The following is a 25,549-nucleotide window of genomic DNA, read 5'->3' on the forward strand; positions in this document are numbered from 1 at the left end:
GTATGCATGCCAGACCAGTATGTGGCGCTGTAATTCTGCCACAGAGATACACTAAAAGCACTTAAAGCGAATAAGACTTGGAGCATGCATATAAACCTTAGGCGCTGTATACAAACTATAGTAAAGCTTAGAAATACCACTTTATTTTGGCTCAGTAGCCTCTGCAGCACGAACACAAGCATCTAGAGTCTGCTATTGTTGGTGTTGTTGTTGCTGTTTTGTGGTGTTAGCCGCGTCTGACTAGGGTCAACACGTGGGGTAATGACATCATCATCCTTTTCAAAAAATCTACGGATAGGCTGTCCACACGAAAACGCAAAGACGGCGTTTTCAGATTTATCCACTCTGGGACCCGGTTTCAAAAAATAGCGGTTTCACCTTCCGAAATAGGCCGATACAAAATTTGTGCGTATTAGCAAAAACGCGTCTCCGTGTGGATGGGGCCTTAGAGTGGTTATAGAGTTCCCAAAGGCTTGACAATGTTTTACAGTTTTGTTTTGTTAATTGCTTTGGTGCAGTTTTCACAAGCAATTGGTAAATATTCAGTACTCTTAGTAATATCACAACAGATCTTCAAAAGTGAATTTTTCAAACAGTTTCATTTGTGTTAGTACAAACACAAAAGCACAAAGTATCCTTTTCACAACACAAACTAAGTGTTTCATCTATATGAATGTTTAATTCACAGTAACTGCCTTTCATAAAGCTTTTACTATCAAAATTTGCACTTCATTTGTTATTTAGTCCTGAACTTAATGGTTAATCAATTAATCATTTGGTACATCTATAGATAGTGATTCTATAAGCATAGGTTTTATAGAAACTGATTGCATTTTCTGATATGGATAACCAAATATATATATTTTAGCTATATATATTTTAGATATATAAAGCTATTTGTCTTAGATGATGACAAAAAATGTAACCAGGGTGTTGCTAGGGTATTATGGGGGTTGCTATGGTGTTCTGGGTGGTTGCTAGAATGTTGCCATGGTGGCCTGGGTGTTTTCTAAGATAGATATGTGCAAGAATGCCAGGCACAGAAATAAAATCCTTGATTTAACATCTTAAACCGCAGTTCAGTTCATGCCTTTCTGTTCAAATGACTATTGCAGAACTTGAACCAAATGTAATATTCTAAGTGATATACCTTAGATGATAAACATGATGTTCAAAGTGTGTGTGTGTGTGAGACAGAAAGATTTGCAAGAACAGAGCAGGATAAAGTACAAGGGAAAACAGGGAAAGTCAATGTGACTGTATAACAGATTGATCAGAGATACATCAGAAGAAAAGAGACAGATGGCAGATGGCATGTATACAAACAGATTACCATGGTAGAGACTGCCAAATTACTGTAGCTCACACTTTTAAAGGTCGAGTACAGTGTAGACTCAGTCATATGGTACAGTTAGAATATTTACTATATTGTCATCACACTCTGTTCTAGCACAAAACCTCATGGCCATTTCATAACTTCATCACACCTTTTGATAACACACTGAAAATATACTATTACAAGCATTATGGATTTTATGCCAATTTTGTAATTTAGGTAATGTAACTTTATTTTCTAATGTGGCATCTGTAGCATGTGTAACTGTAATTAATTCAGCAACAAGGGTATTTAATACACATATCTTGCATTGTTTGTTATTGAATTAACTAAAAGTACTAACCTGAAATAAACCAAATGTTCTCATTACATATTTCAATGATCTTGTGTTTGAAACAGCAATTATGTAGAATGAAAACAAGTACAACTAGAATGAAAACATGAGATCAGGTTTTGAAAGAATGACTAGCTGTGTTACAATCAGTTTTTTTTTTTTTTTTTTGAGTTTTGAAAATGGTACCAAAGCAAATAAAAAAAAAAAAAACTGTAATCCAAATGATCTTAATGGTTAATCAATTAATCATTTGGTACATCTATAGATTTCTATAGACCAAATGGTTACCACAAGGATAGTAAAACCTGACATCAGCTACCAGTCAGCAGTCCACATTGGGGAAATGGATTAATAAACATAGTGTTTTTTTTTTTTGTTTTCTTGAAAATGTAAAAATGCTGAAAGTTTTCTGTGATGGGTAGGTTTAGTGTAGGGAGATAAAATATACAGTTTGTACAGTATAAATAACAAGTCTATGGAGAGCCCCTATAAGGATAGTGAACCAGACGTGTGTGTGAGAGACAGAGAGATTTGCTATTTGTGATCATAGAGCAGGATAGAGTACAAGGGAAAACAGGGAAACAGTCAATGATTGTATAACAGAATTATCAGAGATACATCGGAAGAAGAGAGACTGATGATATCAAATACAGCATTTTACATGACAGTGTGTATGGCATGTGATACTGTAAAGATTACCAGTTCTCACACATTATTATAACTCACCCTTATAAAGGTCAAGTACAGGATAGATTGTTATATGATACAGTGAGAACATTTACTGTATTGGCAGCAAACTCTGTTCTAGCACAAAACCTCATGGCCATTTCATAACTTTATCATACCTTTTGATAACACACTGAATATATACTGTTACAAAGATTATGGATTCAATTACATAAGTTAGCCTGTAGCCTGTGTAACTGTACTTAATTCAGCAACAAAGGTGATGTGCAACATGTATCTTGCATTGTTTGCTATTAAATGAACTGATTGTTAAAAGTACTAAATTGAAAGTATACTGTTGTGTTACTGTGATTAAACCAAATGTTATCTGTGCTTATCACAATGATCTTGAGTTTTGAAACAGCGATTATGTAGAATGAAAACATGTACAACTAGAACGAAAGCATGAGATCAGGTTTTGAAAGAATGACTAGCTGTGTTACAAGTGTGATCAGTTTGGAGTTTTGAAAATGTACACCTTACTTGTGAAAACTGTACCAAAGCGAATAAAAAAAACTGTAACTGATTATATCCAGACTTATATATTTGAAAAATATATATAAAATTAATAATAACAAAACATGCTTTACTTATTTGTCTGCTTTGCTTAGTTTTTACTCAAAACATTGTCTTCTTCAAGTCAATTTGTGTATTGTAGTATATTAAAATAATACTTATTGTCAGGAATTTGTTAATGATAATAGCAAGGACTCAATTGCAGAATAACAGGCTTTTATTATTAGTAGAAATGAAACAAAACAAACAAAAACTAACCCCTGAGGGAAAACGAGACTTTACAAGAACTTGACTTGGCAAGAACAAGACACATGACAGTACCTTAGACCAGTGTTTAGCAACCTTTTTCTTGCCACAGCACAGTTTGGCACCCCACCCCAGCAATCATTTGGATGTTTAATGACAGTTGAAAATAATTCCCTCTGACACGTCCTGTCATGGTTGAAAAACAGTTCCAAAATTAAAGCTGAACGGACATCTTTTACATTATCTGCTGTGAATATTTCATGTCGTTTCTGCACATCCCTGGACCTCTAAATGTGTCATCTTCTGCATGTTGATATGTGTTGCTGCATAATTTAATTGTCTTCCATTTGTTAAACAGCTTCTATTCAAACAAGAAAATAAAAATAGTAGAATGTGGTTAATTCTGAGTCTGTGGCAATGGCAGAGTTTTGAAAATTTACCAATTGCTTGTGAAAACTGCACCAAACATTAAAGGGTTAGTTCACCCAAAAATGAAAATAATGTCATTTATTACTCACCCTCATGTTGTTCCACACCTGTAAGACCTTTGTTCATCTTCGGAACACAAATTAAGATATTTTTGTTGAAATCTGATGGCTCAGTGAGGCCTCTTAATTTGTGTTCTGAAGATTAACAAAGGTCTTACGAGTGTAGAACGGCATAAGGGTGAGAAATAAATGACATAATTTTCATTTTTGGGTTAACTAACCCTTTAACAGTTTTACATTAATGTTAATCAATCAAGGAAATAACAAAAGTACAGGATCATAGTTAACACATATGTAACTATTTTTAAAGTCTTTCAATTTTTTCACCCCAAAATGTTTACTATCATTTTCTTGGTCCAGGACCACCAGCTCTTTCAGGAGTGATTCATGTGTTCTTCCACTGATGCATGGAAGTCAGAGCTGTGGCAGTACTACATGTAAAGTCTTGGGAATAAAGGAGTAACAACCAGGAAAATAACAATTATTAATACTGTAGGTACTTTAGAACCAAGGGGTACTTTTACTATTATGATAGACAACAATCGTACGTTTGGGAGCAATTTAACGAGAAAGTGCACTGATTAAACTAATGAAAGTTGTTTATGGCTCATTTTTTATATCCACCAACCCCAGCTCTTCCTGGAGCGTGCTTCAGGTGTTCATCCATTGCTGCATCAATGTCTGAGTCTGTAGCATTTGGGCTCCACCTATTCACAGCATCGGAGGAAAGAGAAAATGATAAAAAAAAAAATAATAAAAAAAAATCAAAGGCAAAATTTGAGGTAAGAAATGCACTTATTTTGAAAATGTCTTTATGGTCCTACAACTAAATTTAAAATGGAACAAGATTTTGCATCAGTTTCATGAATGAAGCATTAGAAAAAGTTAACCAACATATAAATATTATGCAAACAAAAAAGTGAGCTATGACTTCTACCTCACTTTATCTCTCTCACACACAGGTGAACTAACTCCAAGATAAAACTAAGGGAGATTTGCTTCCTCTTTAAAAACACATTCATTTCCTTGTGCAACGACTCGTAAAGAAACTATTACAATCTACACAGCCCAGCATAAATGCTCCTGATTGATCATTTGTTATTAAAGCGTCTACGTTCACAAGCCACTGTTAATTTGAACAGAAAAGCAAACATACTGTATAAGGGATTTGGCACGCTCCCTCTGTAATCACTAAAAATCTGTCATTCATTGCAATCTCACAAAGTTCTGTTATAATAAATGAAGCTGTCTGCATAATGAATCTCTTAATTAAATAATGACTTTGTTTGTTATTATGAGAGGATTTGCGAGCGTGCAAAACTCAATCCACTCACCGCTCAAAACGCCAGATTTTTTTTTCAGTGCTAACTTAAACACCTCTAATTGGCCATTGCATTCAAGAAATCAATGTGATTGGCTACATTGCTCAACACTGCAAAAACATGTTGCAAGTAGAAAATAAATTACAAATACAAAAGTGTTCTTACAGTACGTTTCTTTGTTGCTTTTGTTTATATGTGGAAGCATCCTTGCTTTGTTTTGTTCACTATAGGACAATTAACAAAATGAAGACTGTTTTTACTGACTTCTACTTAGTTTTTCTATTTTTTGTTCACGTTGATGTACTGTTGGTGCATTGCAAAAGTGTCAACAAGACATAAGACAGATTTATTTTTACCCACATTTAACATTGTAACTGAAAAAAGAAATTACAACTTCAATAAAGTTCTTGCAAACAGTACTTGCTGTAGAAAGCATTCTCCATTTAATTCAGTGAAATAACTATTTACTTGTATTCTTAAAGGGATATTCACCCAAAAATAAAAACACTTTATCTCAGTCCCGCTCCTCCCCTCCACACAGGTTTACAATTGCTTGAAAAAACATGCAAATTCCAGTCGTTATCTGTGAATTCAATCAAGACTACCTGCTTCTGCCAGTCCTTGCTGCAGATGCGCAATCCATATGCCTACTCAGACTCTTTCAAACAAGACCCTTCACTTTCAGGAGAAATGGTTTCAAGATTATTCTTGGCTTCATTACAGTCCTTCATTAAAGGGTGTTCTTTGTTTTTACTGTGAAAAGTATTTTGCAAATTCCAAGTCAAAACTTGCTTCAAAAATGGATCCTGCTTTTATTTCAAATGGCGTTCGAAACTGGAAGAAGGCAGTTGAAAAATGTGATGCTCATAAAGACAGACAGTGTCCCAAAGTAGCTTTGATGGCTAGGACTTAGGAGACACTTCATGTTATATGCAACTTTCATGTGAGTGTGAAAAACAAAAAGAAAGTGTCAGACAAAATGTACTGAAAGTATTCAAAGGTGCAAAGTACTTGATGCGACAAGGGCTGCCATTTAGAGGTGTTGACCGTCAAAGTGGAAATTTCAGTCAGTTCCTGCAATACAAAGCGGAAGATGATGCAGAGCTATCAAATGGTTCAAAGGGCTCGTGGACTTTACAAGTCCAAAAATTCAAAATAAGATATTGATGTGCATGGACAATTCCATTGTCAGAGAAATAGTCTCTGAAATAAATTCTCAAGTTTTCATTGATTATTGATGTGACCCAGGATACTACAGGAGTTGAGCAAGAATCCATCTGTCTTCGATATGTGGATTCTAATCTTCAGCCAAGAGAGGAGTTTATTGGACTTTATGAGATGTCAACAACAACAGGACAGGCTTTAGCAAATATGGCATGTGATGTCATGATGCGGCTAAACCTTCCTCTGTCTCAACTCGGAGGAAAAACATATGATGGACGATCCAACATGGCTGGTCAAATGCAAGGTGTGCAAGCCCTTTTAAAAAAGGAGCAGCCACTGTCACTGTACTGTCACTGTGCCACACACTGTGTTAATTTGATTACACAGGTTGCCTGTGTTGCCACTCCAGTGATTAGAGACACACTAGGCGTAGTCCACGAATTAGGCTCTTCAACCAATCTGTGAAATTCAAGGCCATCTTTAAGGGCATAGCAAAATTACAGCATTCCTTTATTTCAATGAAGCCTCTTTGCCCCACCAGGTGGACTGTTCGGACATCTGCTATTCATGCATTTCTCAAACAGTACGAATCTGTGTTGACTGCCTTGGAGGAAATGGTGTCTTGTAGAACAGCTGATACATCAATTAAGGCCAATGGATTTCATGAAAATTTCCTTAAGGGAAACACAGTACTTGGTCTTGTAATGGCAGAGGACATAATTGGAGAGTTGGAGTGTTTAAACACAAGCTTCAGCTCAAACAGCAAACAGTTTCAGGGATGTTGGAGGCTGTGAAGCATGTTAAGAAAAGCATGCAAGAAAGGAAAACAGCTGGACATAAAAAAGTTGCGTGTAAGCTCTACGCTGGACTTAGCCCTGTAAAACCCCAATATAGAAAAAAAGAGCAAAAATCTTTTTGACCTCTCAGATATTGTTTTATGAGGCCTCTGATGTAGAAATCAAATATTTTTCAAATTTTTTTACATTTTAGTAAGTTTTTAGGGAAATGTTGTAATATTGCAACGCTGGGCCTAGTTAGGAGCAGAATTTCTGTATTTGTACTCACTTTGTCTGAACAGATATACAGAGCATTTAAGCAGTCATTTGCAGGGTTGATTGCTTACTTAGCCCCATAACAGTATATGTCATGAGTAATAATCACACAACAATCATATTTTTAATGAATAAGCATTTATTAATAAAAATATTGAAAAAATTTGTAATTATAAAACTTTTTCTTCTATCACTTTCAATGTGGTTTGAATGAAGTCTGTGTTTTGCAGTGATAGTCCCTAAGACAGTTCTGTTCATCTGAGAAGCACAGGCGAACATTGCACTTGCTACACAGTGTATTTGTGTATCCATTATTGCAGTGTCTGCAGCGTCCTCTCTTCGTCTTTACTGGGAAATGTGCAATCATGTCTTTGCGTACAACCAGTGGGGGGTGGTCCGATGACATCTTGGCATTCTGAAATGGAAAAAGTAAAAAAATAAGTGAATAATACATATGGGTCATATATTGTAGATAAACTGAAAGAATAGACAGGGTATAGTCGAGGGTAGAGATCTAAGTATTATCCATTAAAGTATTATATTTTCAATGCAAATGCTAATCAAAATTCCTCTACTACATTCAAACAATACTGTCTGGCTGGCCTATTATGCTCTCTACATATCATACTAAAAGGAACACATGCATCCCCCCAGAGCACTTACAGGTTCATGTTCAAGACCATTCACACCTGTCCCTGAACAATGCAACAGGCATCCCCCCCAAAAAATTCCAGAACATTCAGAGCCTGTTTTTCTATCTCCCAATGCTATAAACTGCTACTTGGGCAACACTAATAAAAATCTCAGGATCATTTAGAAGTTAAAAAACAAACAATAAACTACAAAGATACAGGGAGTTTCAGATACTGCTCTAGATGATGGAGTTTCAAATTCCACAAACAATTTATTCCTGTGTTTAATTATGGTATAAGCTAAACTAAGTACTAACTTAGTTACAATGAATCATCTAACAGTTTAAATTTCAATCCATGACCATGTGAGAAGTGCAGTATCCTTATGTAATGTGTAGGAGCACAGGCTATTTTGACTACCACTCTGGCCCAACGTTGTAGAATTACAACATGGACTTAACAATCTCTAAATCAAATTTGATTAATGTTTTCCAAAATAACTAAATATGTATGTGTTCTAGACATTGTAATAAACACAAAAAAATATGTAAGGAATTTTACTTACTTGAATCTTGACGACATCCAGTCATGCAAAAAAAGGAGATGAGCTTGACGCGAAGTCTGCAGGTAGAGTAAGTTCATGGTCAGATGACCGGACCTATAAACACTTCTTCTATCCAATAGCATTGTGAGGACAAACAATAGAACCCATTAACTATGTAAATGTGGTCTTGAGAAAGGCAGGGCAAATGTGGTCTTGCAGGCCTTTTTTAAAAATTGTTGAAAGTGATGTTGTAATTCTGCAACAGTGGGCTTTACAGGGTTAGTTACGTCCAGTTTTCTGATGAATATTTACACCTGTTGCACCATCTAAAACTACGAATAGACGCAAGGTATGCTTGGCGTGTATGAGGTGCGTACACACTGGCATATATATATATATATATATATATATAAAACGGGTTTGTCTTGTTCAAGGTCTAGAGCATGTGTCAAACCACTGTGGGGGATCTTATAATTAGGTTCGTCTTATATTCAGAACAATACTGTATATAGTACACAGTTTTTAGCTGAAAGTATGATTATACACCATCAAAATACTGTATGTGCTGTGCACGTTGACCTAAAAATGTAAAGTCCTTTTGTTGCTCGTGTGTGAGTATAGATAGGTTGATCCATCCATCACTCCATTGCACTTTTGGGGTTTGGTCCCCCCCAAAGTTCAAGACATGGTTACGGCCTTGTGATATACTACACAACGTTATAATATTATTTGCAAATTTATTTTTAAATCATTATTATTGTCCCTGGTTTACAAAAGGGTACTCTTGTGGGAAAGTAGCGCACGTCCTGATATTGCTGAGTTAGATGCGTTCCTGGGTCAACATATTTTGTTGATCCTGGAACAACATTCTAGTCTGAAAATTTAGTCTTAACCCTATTCCTACTCCTAAACCTAACCCTACCCATAAGTTATCCCCAAAATCAGAGGGAAATGATAGATGACTAACACTGATGTAGAAGCACCAATTCATGATTTTAAGCCTAAACTTGACATAATCTGTAAACTTGTCCCTCAAATCTGATTGGTTGATTTGAATGTTGTTCTAGGATCAACAAAAATGTTGACACAGGGACATGATGAACTCAGCAAAATCAGGTTATGCGGAAAGAAGCAGTTGCTGGGACAAACTTGGAGCATCACCTCAGCTTAAAAATATGCTATTTAATCTTGTTTACATGAAATAAGCCTGCTCCAAAGCAGGTTTGAGCTTAAATTGCTATGACAGCAAGTCCAGGGGGCTGTACCATGAAGCTAGATTAGCTGGCTAGCCAGGTAAGTTTCAGATTAGTTTGCGCCAATCCTGGGTTTTAGGTACTATTAAAGTGACTTGGCTTTTAGCAGTGTTCATCACCATAGTAACTTATGCTCCACAGCTAACCTGCTCCAGGGCAGGTTATGTTCTGAATAAGAGATCTCAGTCCGAAATTGGTTCAATCGGATGTGAGACTGACACACCCAACACAATAAAGTCACTCCCCCAGCTTCTCTTCTTCCAAATTAAAGGTCACTATATAGTAAAAATAAAAAATTAACAATGAAATTGTCTGGTTTTAATGATAATTACTTAGAATTATTTTATGATTTGTATAATTATCTATATTTTTATTAATCCATTACACACATGCAAGTTTAGTTTAACAGTTGTTAAGCATTTAATTTCAATGAATATTTATATATATATATATATATATATATATATATATATATATATATATATATATATATAAATAAGTAAATATACTCTTTAAATATGACTACATGTGACCTTGTATGTTTGTGTCTCTATCGCTATATGTTATAACTATATAAACTAAATCACAACTTTCACTTGCACTGATAGAGAAAGATAATTTCTTTTAATTGTTCTCTTTCACAGACAAGAATTTTCCATTAGTGTAAATGCGTTTAAATTCTTAATTTTCAGCAAAAGAGTTTTGAATCTCGCTGACTCTCACAAGAAATGAATCACAGTTTATCTCTGTTGCAAGGCATGTGATTGGCTGTTTGCCACTGATGTCATGCATTCATGTGACATGCTCCACAAACTCGGGATCAAAGCCTGAGTTGACAGAGAAAGTTGATGATCAGCATCATGGTACTAACAAAGCCAGATTGGAGTGGTTTGGTTTGTCAACTCAAAACTGACCCTGAGTTTGTTCAACTACCATCACGGTACAGGCCCCTGGATGAGTGTTGAAGAACCAAACAATCCAAGATCATGCATGCCAAATCATCATCAATCAATTCCAGCTAACAGAGTTAGTGACATACCAAGAACGTGACTTCTCTGGGTTTCAAACAATGGTGCATCTTTCCTTATTATTTCTATGTTCTTTTGTTTGTTTGTTTATTTTTGTGCTTGTTACTTGCATTTGAAAGAGCATGCATCTTGCTTTAGTAATATTTGTTAGGAGTTTTATGATTAAAGTTCCAACAACATTTCTTGAAGTGCAAGTGACATTAACATGAGCAAGAATATAATACTTTACTTTTAGCCCATGTATTGCATCTATTAATGCTTGCAGAGCACCTTCTTTCCTTTAATAGATGAGGATGGAGTATAAAAAAGAAAAGAAGCACCCACTTGTGACATAAATGTGACATTGATTATACATTGAGTTGTAGTCGATAGGATTATCATCTAAACTGGGACTTGATGCTATCCTGTGCCTTATCTCCTGCTCCCTCATTACTCTTTAATCAGGTAATCATTCATATTCCTGAATCTGTATTAAATTTGAGAAATGTAACTGGTCTCCATTCAGTTTTGCCTGTTTTCAGTGAAACACAAGGTGACTGACATGGCTATTTTGTGATATTTAAACAGATTGAGGTCTACATATACTGAATCTGCAGCTTAAAAAAAAAAAAAAAATTGTAAAAAAAATCTAAGATCTTTTGACACGTACGATCACACCGGTGTGATTAGAACATTCAGCGCATGATCAACTGCCAAATTCAAATGTGCTTGTTTCCCAGAGACAGACGCACGCAGCGCTGTTTATATCACAAATATGCAGTGTTTTCAACCACATAATGATGCATTCATTCATCTGTATTTGTTGCAATCAACGATTTTTGACATGATTTTATGCAGCCGTGATGACTAATTTATTATAGGCATAGTTCCTCTGACCTTATGTGACACCCACACTGCATTTTACTGTAAGCATGTGAAAACTTACCTTCCTGCTTATGATCTTGTTGATACTGCCACCATTACAAAAGTTATTCCGCTTGGAGCGCAACACCCGCACTACATGGCAATATAAACAAACATGGCTGCACCTGCGCCATGAACTACCCCACACATCCTCCTGGCCCTTGAAAAGGGTGACGATGTTGATCTCTCTGCCAAAACTGTTACCCAGGGAGACAAATATATTTACATACAAATAATATAATACATATCAATTTATAAAATCTTGTTGGAGAAGTTGTGGAGGAAACAAACCGGTATGCTGCAGAACTCCAGCATAAGACGGCACCAGGAGTGCAGGGAAAGAGGGCAAGGTGGGTGGCAACTACTATCAAAGAAATGTACTCTTTTCTGGTGGCAGTTCTTCTGATGGGAGTTATCAGAAAACCATCTCTTCTGGATTACTGGAGTACCGCCCCGTTGCTGCAGACACCATTTTTATGGGTCACTGTTTTCGCAGGACCGCTTCCTCCTCCTCCGTTGCCTGCACTTCACCAACAGTGCGACAGCTAGTCACTATAATCCACTGCGCAAAATAAAGAGCATATTTACTGCTGTTACATCCACTTTTTGTCGTGTTTTTGTCCCATAACAAGAACTTTGTGTGGATGAATCACTGATGAAATGGAAAGGCAGGCTGGCCTTCCGTCAGTTCATCCCTGCGAAAAGAAATAGATTTGGGGTGAAGTTTTTCGTTTTGTGCAACGTGCTGACAGGCTATGTGCAATACATGGTCATTTATACCGGATCCACTACCGACATCCGCCACATTGAGGGGTTAGGCATTTCTGGTTCAGTTGTAACAACCTTGCTTGATCCGTATCTTGGAAAGGGCAATACCATCTATGAGGACAACTGGTACAGCAGTCCATCGCTGTTCCAGCACCTCCTCTCTCACGGCACAGGGGCCTGTGGTACTGTGCAGGCCAAAAGGAGAGGTATGTCAGTTTTCACTGGAAAAATTATGAAAGGGCAAGTTGAGCACAGACAGAACAGAACACAGCTGGTTGTAAAATGGCATGATAAGAGAGATGTTCTCATACTCACCACAGTATAGTCCTCCATGATGTCAGCCACAGGGACAGGTCATCACTTCCCTGGAGTTCAGGACAAGCCTGATGAGAGGGCTACTGGAGGAGTATGGCACAACCCGGTGTCCACCCAAAGGGGGCCGTCCTGCTTTGGACACTCCTCTGCGGTTAACAGCAAGGCATTTCCCCACTGAAGTGCCACAGACAACTGGCCAAGGCAGCAGCACCAGACGCCACTGCAAAGTCTGCCTCTACAGCTCTCGGAAGAGAAAAGAGAGGCGTCTCACACGATACATGTGTGTTGCATGCAACACTCTGTTGTGTGTTGATCCATGTTTTGCAAAATTACTGAAAAAACAAAAAAACAAATGAATGTCAGTTCTAATAATTCATGTAAATAATTAGAAAACTTCTCAGTAATTTATTGGTTATTGGCTATTCAGACGCAAATTCTGAGTCAATACATGTATACATCATCTCAATCGTGTATTTATTGTCTTCAAAAGTGTTTTGCATAGCCATAGTTAGCGATCTCTGGAAGCCTCTGTTAGTTCAGTTAGTTCCTGGATTGTCACATGACCTGTTCTTCTTTAGATTAATTTGTGGACTAAAGGTGTACAGAGCGCCCTCCGGCTGCAAGTATGAATTAAAAACACAGTATCCAGCACTCATAGTGATGACAATAAGTATTGAATAAATATTACTCCTCTGTATAGAAAACATATTGACATAAACATATGAGAATCCATCAATATTTCTCCAAATGTGCATGCTTTTAAGCTAAAAGCCTATATGAAATGCCATAGAGGTAACATGAATGTTCAGACACTTTGCATCACAGAAATACATTATATTTTAAAGTATATAATAGAATACCATTATTTTAAATTGTAATAATATTTCACAGTATTGCTGTTTTTTCTGTATGTTTGATATACACCATGATGAGCTTGAGACATGATCACAGAGGGGTTTTTCACAGCCTACCTGACTGAAAGGCCTCATTATTATGCAAGTCATTACAGGTCATTATGCAATTATTTTGTCTTCTCAGGTGTGAATCACCCATTATTCATTAAGATTCACGCCTCCACACATACTGTGTTTCTTGACAAAAAGTGTCTTACAAAAACTAAATCTCTCTATTGTTTTATATGAAGGAGTAAGCAGGATAATTTTTACATAATTTTGAAGCAAAAACTCTAGACTACAACCTCCAATACCCAGAAGTCTTGTGAACACATATTATTACACATACACAATATTATTTTTTTGGCCTTATTTCAGTGACTTAAGTTTTTTGTTTTTTCAATAACCACACATAAACGTTATTCCTTCAAAAACACAAACATGTACATACATGTTCCTCACATATTATTGTAGCCTAGTTTGTGCTGAATACAGTGTAATGACACTTGTGTCATTAATGTGTTTATGAACAAATGAAAAAAGCACAAATGTCAGGGCATGTCAAAACTTCTCCAGGGCCCCAAATCAGCTTCAGACTCCAGAGGGTTAAAATAGTTGACATTAAATGAACATGGTCACCATTTCATGCATTTTGCATTTTTCTCTTTGGTATTTGTAATACAACTGAATATAATTATGCTTGTGACTGACAAAGCAACTGCCACAGCGTTTATTTGACTTCATACACACTCTTTTCCTTTATGTGGACGCATTTAAGCAGCTAATGGTGAATAAGTAAAATATATAACTTGTATAATGCTCCATTTTACTTATAATAACAGCAGCAACCTAATGAAAACTTTAGCGGTGAAAATAAAAAACAAACAAACCACACATTGTGCACATGAAAAAATAAACATTAAATAACTTTCCTAGCAATGAGTCGATCAGATTCGCCAAAATAGTACAAAAGTACACCGTTACAATATTATGCTCAGTACAATAAATCTGGTGCACATAAATTAGAATTACGTTTTGCTTATGCACTTTTATAGTCTATGCACGTCTACAAATAATTTTTGGAAGATTCAAAACTTTAAATAAACACTCATCAATAGTCGTCCTTGTGTGCGACAGCTGGCGTGTGCTCCCATGCAAAGAAAGGCAAATAAAATTTAAATAAAATGGCTGCATAAAGTCTAGATTGATAAGTTTATTACAGTTATAAAATAAACAATAAATGTTTGCAATCAATTTTGTGAGGTTTATGTGCTAAATTACTTTCTCTGTTTGTGAAGCATCATGTCGACTGCTGACCGTCATGTGACACGCTCACTGCATATTTTGAGGAATATTTGAATATTTTTAGAATGCTTTAAAAAAAATTATGCTGGGGAGGCAGACAGCAATTTAGAACTTGCGTGCGAAAGGGTTAAACATGTTTCTTGAATGCTATGTAGTTTCACAGAAAATGAACTTAGATTTTTGTAATAGTCAAAGTTCAGAGGTGTTTATTCTTCCTAATGAGGAGTTTAGTTTTCTTGGAAGAACCCTCATTGTTTCCAGTCCGTAACTCTCATTGTTTCCCCGGGGGGCGATAAGGAAGCATAGTCTCGACATAAGGAAGGTAGTCTCGACATATGCGTCCAACACAGGTTTCTGTAGTTTCTATTTCTGTAGTATACTAATGGCAGCATTCCTTCATCAGCCCATCTCCACCAGATAAACAAACATGATCATCTGTCCCTTGTAACATCCAGACAAGACTCAAGTTACTCTGTGATTTATATGCTCAATAAACACACGTGTGCTTGTCTGTCCCTGTAACATTGTTAACTAGTTTTTGTATGCAAATGTAACCGGGGGAAAATACCTGAAATGTAATGTCTAATTAAGATCTATTTCATACATTATGAGGAATACATTTACAATATATACATTGAAAACCTGTTCCATGTGACCACATTATGATACTGGCCCTTTAAGGTTTCAGCGAGTCGAGATCAAGTCTGAAGCTGATGATACACAGGGCAACTTTTTAAGCAATGTTGCCGAGCAATGTTACTTGGGCACTTTCCAATTGAAAATGGGCAACAAGTTTCTATCTGTATACTTTAGATCAGTTGTGGGCAATTTTTGAGATCCTCCAATCAGAATGTTAGCAGCCGATCACGTGACCGGGTTGGAGATTTCAGAAAATTGCAAACAAGATGGCGGTCTCTCAGTGGCAGTGGAGCGAGGAAAAGGAGTCTACTTATTTCTTTTTATGCTGGTAAGTTGTCATGTCAACCCACATGCTTAAAATATCAACAGATGTCTAATTTAATATGTCCAAGCTGTAATTTAGACATGTTTTTAGTTAACGTAATGCTGTCACCAGTCCATAGACTTTCTATGGGATTTAGTTAACTTGAGGTGATTTTGCTACATAGTTACCTCACTTGTGTCTCTGTAATTCACTTGTAACAGTGGTTTTCATACTGGGTAACTTAGCGTTACGTGAGGTGTCAGAAGGGGTACGTGAACAAAATGCTGATTTTTGCAGTTCATTTAATTCTACTCTGCCTTAAAATAACAATAAAACTGAGCATGTATTTCTAGCAGGTAAAATACATGATATCCAATCAAATTACTTCATCTTTCACGATCAAAACTGACTGCATCCACACAAGCAGCGTCCTTATGATAGGTTGCATGCGGTCTACAGATCGCGCCAAATTACGTTTTGTAAAAGTGGGGATTTAACACTTACTAGCCTGAAGAACAAATATGAACAGACTGTGCATAGAGATCGATTTTAAGATTAAAACTCTCTTCGATACAATACATACCTTATGCGAGTTATTGTTTTTAATGGTGATCATATATTATACGACCAAGAATTCAATGTATCCCAAATATCCATATGATTGCAAATGTGACATCGATTTCATACAAATTAAATTAAAAACAATTTAAAGGGTAATATTAAGCATTGTTCATTTTAAACACAGTATTGTCAGTATTTTTGCTCTGTTTTGCAACAAAATAATGGTTCCAAAGAAACGGCATAACTGCAGCGCACAACAGTGTTTCGTGAACGAACCTGCGGCTTTGAACGAATTGTGAGAGTAAATGATTCACTGATTCATTCATAAATACAGCCAGTTGCTTCGTTACTGAATGAATGGCTCACTCACAAAGTAACGAAGCAACTGGCTGTATTTATGAATGAATCAGTGAATCATTTACTCTCACAATTCGTTCAAAGCAGCAGGTTCGTTCACGAAACACTGTTGTGCGCTGCAGTTATGCCATTTCTTTATGAATCTACACGATTCACATAGGTCACCTATTTTGGTTTCAAAACGGCGAATTTCGCCCAAAGGTGAGGGATTTTCATGTATGAAATTTTAAGTTTTTACTTGAAAATGGTGTTGTGTAGATGGCCCCTAAGACACACAGCCTTTATAGCATTTGCTGTGCCTTTGTTCACACAGATGCATTCCGGGATGGAGGAGCTTGATAGCCCCTTCGAAGAGGAAGCCAGTGTTGAGGATATTTTCTCCTTGAAAGCTGAAATGCAGTCCACTAGGAGCTGTGATTGGAGAGTTTGAATGTTTGAATGCTTCTCTCCAAAAAAAAAAAAAAAAAATTGTAATATCTCTGGTATGAAAGCTACTGTTTCTTGTGTTTAGTCTATTGTGAAAGACAAAGAAAATGAAGATGCATTTCAAAAGAAGCAAGCACATACAATCCAAAAACAACAACAGAACTCAATTAACGTTTTCAGCAGGAAGGTCTACTGACGTTGCAGAAAATAAAAACATTCTGATGAGTATCCTGAGATCAGCATCCAGTTGCTTTCAGTTTAGTTACACATGTTTAGACATAACTACCAGTTTAGATCTAGTATGGAGGCAGCAGGTTTGTCAAAGTTAAAGGTATCTGCGTCTTCTGAAGCAGAAATGACCTTTAGTGCCCTTAGAAGGTTGAAAACTTGGCTATGTTCAATTATGTTGCAAAAGAGACAAAATCATGTGTCAGTTTATCATGTCCACAAAGACAAGTTGGACCTCTTAGACAAGAAGTTGGTGTGCCAACAATTTGTTGTTGTTTGTGAGAGACGCAAGCAGATATTTGGTGCTTTTCACTTGAACTATTTAATCATATTCACTGTAATTTGCCTATAAATTTATTCTAATCCCAAATTTACAGTTGTGCAAGAGCTGACTATGGTATGTAATGTCCAGGGGTCTCATTTATAAAGCCAGTTCCCACGCAAAGGTTGTGATCTATAAAAATAAACTTGACGGGAGAATGTGCGCACCTTTAAGCAAACTTTGAGCCGTGCGTACGAATATTTTGGAGACAGAGCAGTTTGGCGACACTGATGGTGAGCTGAGGGACTGACGGCAGATGAAGGAAAACCACTTTAAATCCTCATTCTGAGTCATAATCATAAATACAGTTCATGTCCACAATAACAGTTTAAATAAATAAAAGAATTATTTAAACTCGCGTGGAAACACGTTTTCATTTGATAAACATTTACATTAATATTACACTTCACTATTGCCGATAAGCACTGAAATTACATTACGCAGAAGTTAAACAAAAGTGATATGAATTCAGATAGTAGATGTGCTACTTTCGATCACTTTTCCTGTGACACGCTGTTTTAATGACAGCGAGGAGCGCTGGGAGCACAATAATTCCTCTTTAAACTAAACTGCAGATGGTATGACAAAATATTTTAGCGAGAACGATGATCAATGCACACTTAACTTGGATATTATGGAAGACACTGCTGGTCGAACGGTCCGTTGTCTAGTTTGAATAGGTCCAATAATAAGGTGTTGATGTCGTGTGAAGGATCTTCAAACAATTACCATTTGAAGGATATAATATGAGGAAAACGGTAAGATTTGCATGTTTTCTTTTTAAAATACTTTGCCAGTGACGCGCCGAGACAGACGACTGCAATAAATAAGTAGGCCTATCTGTTTCCACTAAAAATAGCCTATAAACTTCCTAAAAGATGTGTTCACCTTATCAGCAAAACTGTATAAATTTGATTTGAATTGTTTAAAACTATTAAAATAATATTTGGCCAGTGGAAATGAATGAATCAGCTCTATTCTAAAACCTTTATCTTAAGTATTTTATATAATTTTGTTTTTATCGATATTTTGATATATTTATTCTAAAACATAAAGAGGATATTGGATGATCTTTATCAATATAATGTGTGGCACAAATGGCATTTATAATCCATATCTAATATTTTACATTGTCTTGTACCTTTGATGGCGTGGTGTCACGTGGATGGGAATATGTATGGAAACGATATGCAGATGAGGTTATGCATAGTAAAACTAGGCGTCGTAATCTCCATATATGGCGATTTCGGGGAGGAGACACGGTGGAGATGCACGTACGCACAATCTTCCGCTGACTGGGATTTATAAAAGGATTTGTGCGCAGGTTCTGGCGTACGCATGGTTTTATAAATCTGATTTTTTTTGTGCGTACGCAAAATCTAGCTTTTGCGCGTACGTACACTTTTAGGATGAAATCTACGCAAAGTTTTATAAATGAGACCCCAGGTGTGTTGCTACTAGAGACCAGATGTCAGAACTTGTGGAAGCCTGTTAATATTCAATCAGACATTCTGGAATCATTTAAAGAAAGGTTCCACCTGTTGGTCCTTTTCCTCCTCCAGTAACTGCTTCCTTGACTCTCTTAAAAAGTCTCTGATGTTGGCAAGGCCATAGTCAGTCAGTACAGCCTTCTTTGTGAACTGGTCAATCTGTTTAGAGTGACAAAATTTTTAGGTTTTAAATGCACAGGTGGACTCGCTGGTCTTTACACTTTTTGGTCTTCACCCAATGAGGGCTAGTTTCCTAGCAATGACGTAAATCAAAATCCTGCATTCGCACCCCTGCTAATTGGGGGACATGGCTCGATTCAAGGCTTGTCACAAATGACTTTTTGTCATTACGATTATTTTACTGCTTCTAATTGCATCAGAGCAAGCACAATTCCAAACATGTTTGATATTTATGGCTCTTGATCGAGCTGCCTGACGTGATACCCATGATAGCCAATGAGAGTGAGCAAGCATCACCTACCGGATGTTGCCTGCTTCTATAGCTGAAACTTGGCAGCCACAAAGAGGTGTTTAACAAAACTCATGCCAGGAGAACCAGCTGCCAACAATGATGGTCCTCTTGTTATTCTTCTCAAGTCACGTTTGATCTTGCGAGTCTCTGTGAGATCTCGTCTCACTTTGGAAATGTTACTGCAATTGACAGGTGTGTGGTATCGCGGTCCAGCTGAATCATCTAGTGTGTATATTCAGAGGATTATAATGCTAAAAATTGGTTGAAATTACCCTTATGTCTATGGTCTCCCACAGTTTTAAAATTGGTTATGTTTTGAAAATTGTCTAGTGTGTCTCAGGCCGTAATCCTCTAGGGTCAACGAACGCAGCACATTTTGGGGAATTGTTAAATGATCTAATTCAAAATGAAAACAAATATTCTCTGTTTATGTAATCTGTATAAAAAAGAGAAATGTCCAGTTATTTGCGTGTGACCTCATTAACTTTTAATCTGAACACGCCTACAGACAAAGCCAGCCATTCGTACGATAATCATACAATCCATGCAAACAGAGTCAGCGGTCACAACAACTTGATAAAATGCGTCAAGTTTCATTAGATTAATTTACTTTACAGCGTTTTGGGACATGGTGAGGAATAATCCTGGAAGAATTTACCTCAGAAGAACAGAACAATTGTGGTTTCGGTTTTATTTTGAGGAGCAACTTGTTCCAGCCGAGGATATAATATTTAACCCTCTGTTTTTTTAGGCCCTGGAGATGTTTTGACATGCCCTGACATTTGTGCTTATTTCTGCTACTTATAACATCTTCATGGCTAAAGTCACTGAATTACACTGTATTCAACACAAACTCTGCTACAGTAATATGTGACCAGCATGTATGTAAAAGTTTGTAGTTTAGAAAATCATGTTTGCCTAGTCATGTAGGTCATGTAGCCTAGCATTTTTGCTTTAAAAGGATTTGAAAATAATCCAGAACACTCATTCACATAAAACAATATATTAAATTAAAATTTGTAAGACATGTTTTGTGTAAGTGAGGCAGTATGCGAGTAGGCATGAATATTGACATGTTTCACACCTGGGAAGACAAAGACCCTCCCCTAATGGCCCTATCAGCTGAATGAGACTAGAAAGAATGTGAGGAGATTGAAAGAATGGATTTTGATTGTTTGTATTTTATTTACAACACAACATAATCCAAATATACATAACAAAGGACAAAGGGCCTGTATACACCTGGTCACTTCATGCGTTTTCTCTAATCGGATAGCTATCTGATTTATTGCATTTACACTTGGCAACGTTAATGTGTCTCCGCACAATGGATTTAAATCCGATCTTCAATTCCCACGCTATATGCAGAGACTTAAACACTCACACACCTTTGTGCCATTCCTGAAACCATTCCTGTTCAACATACCCGTCACTTCCAAGGTGTTTGCCTTTTAATTTTACCATGTTCATGTACAAGCTTGCTGATATTGGTACATCGCTGTCAGAGAAAAACACCTTCAGGGAATGGCGCAAAAGACACATTCTGAGATTCATAATGATATGCCAATGCATTTGTAAAATATAGCAATATGCATAACCACTGCTTTGAATCGATTGCAACTGAGACAAAAACACTGCATGTAAATTTTGAAGTCAATTGACCCTTCGCTGGGAGTTTGATTGACAAGCAATTCAACCAATCATAACATTGAATCCGCCATTTTGTCTGACAAAGCAGTCAGGAGTGATAAGATTAACCTTGGTGGACTTGAACTTGAAAAATGGTGTGTATTTACGTCTTTCCGTGTTTTAAACAACATTCCTTTTCATGTTCATGTTTATTTGATGCTATAAATAAACTAGTAAGAGGAGATTCGGTTCACGAGCCTCTTGAGCTGAGGAGCTACAACAATCTGTCACGACACATTAAAGAGCTACAAAACGTTTTTTTATTTTTTGAATTTCTTTTAAAAAATTACACAATTTGAAAGCTGGGACTTTGTTTAATATCATAAGTAACATACCCTGTCTTGTCTGTCGACGTGTTGTCAGTGTCCTCTTTGCTCCGCGAAGTATTTTACACTGCATGTGTCGTGACAGCGCCATGGCTTGTTGTACAAAGCAACAGTAACTAAGGGGGGCGGGTCTTTGCGAAGGGCAATTAGATCAACGGGGCTGTAGGTAGAGCCTATTTCATGTTCTGTTCAATTATAGCACCACCATGTGGCGCAGTCAGTTATAGACATTTATATTTATGAGCACATAAAAAATGACCCACACCCGACTTTGATTGCATTTTTTTTCCACTTACTATCAAAGTTTTAACATTTGTCCATTAGCATTTAGGCAACGTCCCATGTTTTTGATTTTCCAGTGGTGGTTTCATCTGGATCGGACTATCAGTTTCAAAGATATGCGAGAAAGTTGTTTAAATGCTAAATCACAATGTTGCACAAACCATAAGGCGAAACCTAAGATGTTTGGTATCATTTAACTTGACAAGGATTCATGAATCTAAGGAAATGAGTCCCATGAAAATAAGTCAACCACATCTAAAGTTATAAGCATGTGAATATTTTACCAAAGGAGGTGGTGGCTCAAAACTTGTCTGGTTCATTCAGGGCATCGTGCTGATGACCCATATTGAGTTTCGTAACGATATTACGATATTTACGATTACGATGTGCAGTACGCATTCAATCATAGTATTCTCCTTGAGAATCCATCTATTGCCCCATTGATACAAATGCCATATGGCTTGAATTTATCATAAGAGTCAGCATGCCATTGAAAATTGGGGCCTTTTGAAAAGTAAGCTCATCTGAGCAGACTTCTTTTTCTTCGCATTTCGGTGCCCAGCGGGTAAAGAGTGGACAAAATGAGGCGGACATGAAGTCCTTTTTCCTTGCATTTACTGTATATCCATCTATATCCATGCAATGCTCCTGAGCCTTGGAGCTCTTCCCTAACAAACGGAATAAAATCAATTAAGTTGTCAAAATGTTTTCTGCGAAATAGTTCGTTTCTTCTTAAGAATGTCTTCATGCTGATAATAATCCCATGTTTAACACTTAAAATATGAAGAATTTCTTTATACTTCAGACCTAGGTCAAAGTAATATTGAATAATCCAAATCTGTCCATCCTACAGGGCAAGGAATAAATGTGAGCTCAAGGTGGATGGAAGTCCAATTTGGGCAAAAAGCTTAGTATAATAAAATCACAAAAACAAATATTCATGTTAAGAATGAATAGTACACAAACATTTCTAAAACTGTAAGAAGTTTATTTTTTTTTTTTTATAAAGCATTCATTAATAATTTTATGATAAACATACTGTCTTAAGTGCACTCATTTATAGTCATAAATAAAACAATTGATAAATAAATACATTTAAAAAATAAATACAATAAATAATAATAATAGTTGTTGTTGTTGTTGTTATTATTAATATTATTAGTCTATTGTTGCATTTAGGCTGCATGCATTTAAAAAGAAGAAAAGGCAAATAAAGAAATTAAAATTGAAGTAAAAAATAAAATAAAAGATTAAAAATTATAGAAATAAAAATGTGTGGTTTTGATAGAGGTGAGTTTTGGTTATTTGATTGTTTTGCTTGTTTCAATGGAGCCAGCAAGAAAGAGAAAGACTTCCCCTGTATGGGAATCTGATTTATCCTAACAAGATAGGCCTACATACATGAGCTACCTACATTATTACCAATGCATTGTATTTGTTAAAAATATATTGAATTTTGTAAATTATGTCAATGAAAGAAAAGTAAAAGATACTTTATTTACACAGCTTCTCTTTTTTTCTAGAACTGGATGAGGCCTTGGTCACAATGATTTTGAAGGACACACAGCCATTTAGTGTTGTGGAGGATGTGGGATGTACAGTAGGGACTTTGTTCACAAACTAGACCCAACCTATGTTCTTCCCACAAGGCAGGTGCATATAGGTGCATGCATTAGGCAAAAGAGTATTATAATATTGCATTTTACAATTAAGCACTGCTTTTTCTTTCTTTTAGGCTGTAAAGGTAATTTTGTTTTTGGTTTTGAGGTCAATTTGGATTCATTACTATACTCACTAACAAAGTCTTTGTGTACCTCTCAGGCAACAAACTGTGGCGTTCATCTGGATGACAATGTGATGGAGTCAAGGAACAGCAGACACTACTCTGGAAGTCCAGCGCTACCTTGCCGAACCAAATATTGGGAGATTGGAGGACCCCCTTCAGTACTAGGAGAGACAGAATATTATATATCCTCATCTGTATAAACTTGCTGTCAAGTATTTATGTACCTCGGCTTCATCTGTGCCTTGCAAAAGGTTGTTTTCAAAGGCCGGGTAAAAGTTTTTCTGGTTACAGCGATAGACAGCTGAGCCTAAGAACCAGTTGTGGAATCAGAGTCTTTTTACGAATTAGAAGTGATGGCGGTTAAATTGGTTTTGTTCTCCTGTGCACTCCATGTGCTGTAAAGACAGTGTTTGCATCTCAATGTGCATACTATCCCATACTAAATAGTATGTGACATTAGTAATATAGCTACTATTTAGGGTGGATAGTATGCACATTGGGATGCAGGGAGTGTTTTTCGCGACGTTGCAGGGGAAATGATAAGCTGGCAGCTCTTAACACGATCCTCTTATTCATAATGAGAAACTACTGCTCACACCCTGGCTATTTCTGGATATCTATAAACACTTCTGTCACCTCTCAATGATATTTCATCTCATTCACTCATATTTTCCTGTTGTCGTCATCTTAAAATCTGTAAGCACAATATTAACAAACCCATAAGTAGTATTAAAGGATTAGTTCACTTTCAAATGAAAATTAGCCCAAGCTTTACTCACCCTCAAGCCATCCTAGGTGTATATGACTTTCTTGTTCCCGATGAACACCCCAGAGCGAGACCCCATAAGCTGAACCACACTCACTAATGCATATAGTATGCAATTTGATCTAGGCTACATGTAATTGAGAGCATTCTGAAACAATGCTTATGTGTGTGTTATCAACATGACAATTTATTATAAGCAACACAAGACTTTAACAGCCAATGACATTTACAGCTGGAGAGACTGAACTTATTTTCTACTGTTTAGTGTCAATCTCCATCTAACTCAGCCAGTTAAGATCTACACTTAGCCTTAGATATTAAATGAATATGGTTTTATCAGCTGGAAATTTTCAATGCACATTTAAAGAGTGCAAGTTGCAACTATTATTAACACTCTGAGGTCTGAGGGTATCGCCGGCGATACCACTGCGTTTTTTTTCTTACCAGTGTGAAAGAGACTCAAAATACTCCTGTTAATGTTGCACATACAATTAAGAGTTATACACCTATTTTAATCTGTGGAATATCTTCTTTTATTTGTGTACACTCAGAGTAAAAACAAAATGTTGTACTTTTTGTAAAATAAAGAAAACTAACATGATGCATGATCTCTCGTCTCCCTCTGAAGGAAGTCCAATCTGATAGTTCTCAGAAAATGAACTGTAACTTAGTGAATACTAATCACAAAAAAATGAGTCTTCTGTCTAAAAAAATGTTGAAATGTCAGGTTTTAAATCGTGTAAGTCAAATCGAAAACAAACATTCTGTGTTTATGTAATCTGTATGAAAAAAGAGCCATGTCAGAAATCCATTATTCAGCTCATTATCCGCTAATGCGGCCACGCCCACGGAGGAAGCGCTATTCAGACACAAATTCTGAGTCAATACATGCATTCATCGTCTCAATCGTGTATTTATTGTCTTGAAAAGTGTTTTGAATAGCCATAGTTAGTGATCTCTGTCCTCTGTTAGTTCGGTTAGTTCCTGGATTGCCTATTCTTCTTTAGTGCTCAGGCATTTGTGGACTAAAGGTGTACAAGTATGAATTGAAAACACAGTATCCAGCACTCATAGTA

At 36.5% G+C, this 25,549-nt stretch overlaps 2 long non-coding RNA genes across 2 annotated transcripts; both read right to left on the minus strand.

Annotated features, from left to right (window-relative positions):
- Nucleotides 1-7,305: 7,305 nt before the first annotated feature.
- LOC125245412 lies at nucleotides 7,306-8,779 on the minus strand. The gene is made up of 2 exons (XR_007179522.1): nucleotides 8,382-8,779; nucleotides 7,306-7,599 (listed from the first exon to the last, which is right to left on the minus strand). It is a non-coding gene; the product is annotated as an uncharacterized LOC125245412 (long non-coding RNA).
- A 1,618-nt stretch (nucleotides 8,780-10,397) lies between these two features.
- On the minus strand, nucleotides 10,398-13,107 carry LOC125245388. Its single transcript, XR_007179517.1, has 3 exons — nucleotides 12,628-13,107; nucleotides 11,836-12,497; nucleotides 10,398-11,741 (listed from the first exon to the last, which is right to left on the minus strand). It is a non-coding gene; the product is annotated as an uncharacterized LOC125245388 (long non-coding RNA).
- Between the last annotated feature and the right edge of the window lie 12,442 nt (nucleotides 13,108-25,549).

Source organism: Megalobrama amblycephala, linkage group LG1, assembly GCF_018812025.1.
Source record: "Megalobrama amblycephala isolate DHTTF-2021 linkage group LG1, ASM1881202v1, whole genome shotgun sequence".
NCBI classification, from domain to species: domain Eukaryota; kingdom Metazoa; phylum Chordata; class Actinopteri; order Cypriniformes; family Xenocyprididae; genus Megalobrama; species Megalobrama amblycephala.